A 2,500-nucleotide genomic window follows, 5' to 3' on the forward strand; every position below is an offset into this window, starting at 1 on the left:
TATGGTTAGTCAGTGGATGGACTTCCACAACACTGCACCTGTGGCTCTCCCTTTGACTCAAATCATGCCATGATCTGTAAAATGGGTGTCTTTATGGTCATACGACATGATAATGTCCGAGATCTCACCGCGCAAATGCTGAGGGAGGTTTGCCACGACGTCAGAGTGGAGCCGGACTTACTCCCGACCGGTGGGAGAAACTTCGATCACAGAACGGTGAACATGGCAGATGACGCTCGGGTGGATATCAGCGCCAGAGGTTTTTGGGCTCGCGGACAGAGGGCTTTTTTTGACGTAAGAGTTTTCAACCCTATGGCCCCCAGCAATAGAGGTCTTGATCTGAGAGGCATGAAAATGCAAAAGTAAGGGAATACGGAGAGAGGATCCAGGAGGTGGATCATGGTTCCTTCACCCTTCTAGTATTCACCACCACAGGAGGAATGGCGCCAAGGGCAGCAACCTTCTACGGTATCCTGGCACAGCAGCTCGCAGAAAAAAAGCAACAAGCAAAGAGCAGTGTCACCGCATGGATAAGATGCCGCCTTTCCTTCTCCCTCCTGAGGTCATCCCTCCTGTGCCTCCGAGGGACGCGGTCCAAGCCACCACCCTACGCCAACGTCAGGGACAAGGACTTCGAAGAGACAAACCAAGAATGTAGAATAGGGGAAATCCAATAATATAATTGTAATGTATAATAAATAAAAGAATAAATTAAAAAAAGCAGGCTGATAGCCACAGGCATTGGCGAGGTCGGGGCCAATGCAATGTATTGTGAAATATATATTTGATATTTCACAACACATCTTCCCATAACAGGAATGGAGGCTGAGAGAGAGAGAAAAAAGAGAAGAGAGTGAGTGAGTGAGTGAGTGAGTGAGTGAGTGAGTGAAGGAAGGAAGGAAGGAAGGAAGGAAAGAAGGAAGGAGGGAGGGAGGGAGAGGGAGAGAGGGAGGGAGGGAGGGGGGAGGGGAGGGGGGGGAGGGGAGGAGGGAGGGAGGGAGGGAGGGAGGGAGGGAGGGAGGGAGGGAGGGAGAGAGAGAGAGAGAGAGCAAGAGAGAGAGAGAGGAAGAGAGAGAGTGCAAGAGAAGAGAGTGCAAGAGAGAGAGAGAGCAAGAGAGAGAGAGAGAGAGAGAGAGAGAGAGAGAGAGAGAGAGAGAGAGAGAGAGAGAGAGAGAGAGAGAGAGAGAGAGAGAGAGAGAGAGAGAGAGAGAGGGAGGGAGGAAGAGAGAGAGAGAGTGCAAGAAAGAGAGAGAGAGAGAGGGCGAATTTTCGCTGAGGCTGCGAGGCGTGGACCTATTCCGGAAAGGTCTCAACCCGCCGAGTGAGGCGCTGCGAGCCGGCTGTTTCTTGAGGATCTATTGTAGGTTAAACACTTTGTGCCAAGATACAATTTAGTTCTTCAGGCTAGTAGAAGAGCGAAATCTTTCAATTCCGCTTTAAGATGTGAACGAGAGGGAGTAGTACACAGCTATGTGGACTGTTTACTACTGTTCACTGACAGTATATGGTAAAGGCAAAGGCAGCCTACAAGATGGTGAGGAGATGAAGTGGCGAAGAGGGTGACGCCAGACGGTGGCGGCTCCACGCGCTCCGCGCCAGCCATACGAGGGCGGACCGAATCCCCAAACGAGGGCGAGGTTCCTACACCCCTCAGCACCTGCAGTTAGTAGCTGCAGTGCTCTTATACGCCTAAAACAAAAAATCTATAAATAATTTTTATTTAAAAATACGTTTATTTATACCCCAAATTCCCATAAAAGGCAAATGTCGCCTCAAACAGAGCAAGAACACAATATTTAACAACTACTATCGAAGTTTCAAATAACTTGAGGGGAATCTGTTATTTACATGAGAAAATCCCGATATTTTAGAGAGTATACATAAAAATTAAATCGCGAAAAAATCGAACTATTGCCAATCATCAACGTCTGAACGAAAACAAGACGAATTTTAATTCTGTTTCAGGCTTGTTCTATTTTTAAAGGCAGACATTCTAGCAGGCAGGAATAGTCATTCTGGAAGATTCGGTATCACGTGTGATTAAAATACAGAGCATCGCATCGCATAAATCCGTTTGAAAAAATCAGTCTAGACCTCATGGCCGCCATAACCTTCCATCACGCCCGGTTGCTCCTTTGTCCAATAATAAAAACGTTTATCCAGACGCTAAGGACTCACCTGGAAATATTCTCTAGTTTAACTGAAGCTTCTCCAGGTTCATGTAAGATTCATTTAAGGATATCCACTCAACTTTAAAACCATATAGAAATAATGTCTATAACAGTAAAAAGAGTAAGAAACAAAAATCATCTTAATAATCTGAATATGTAAGTAAGAAGGGTAGAAATAATAACAAAAATATAATAAGTTCAATAAAAAGTAATGATAATAATAATAACAATAATAATAATAATAATAATAATAATAATAATAATAATAATAATAATAATAAGAATAACAATCATAACAAGACTACAAACAAGATAAACAAACGAACAAG

This window comes from Penaeus monodon, chromosome 17 (assembly GCF_015228065.2).
Source record: "Penaeus monodon isolate SGIC_2016 chromosome 17, NSTDA_Pmon_1, whole genome shotgun sequence".
NCBI lineage: Eukaryota > Metazoa > Arthropoda > Malacostraca > Decapoda > Penaeidae > Penaeus > Penaeus monodon.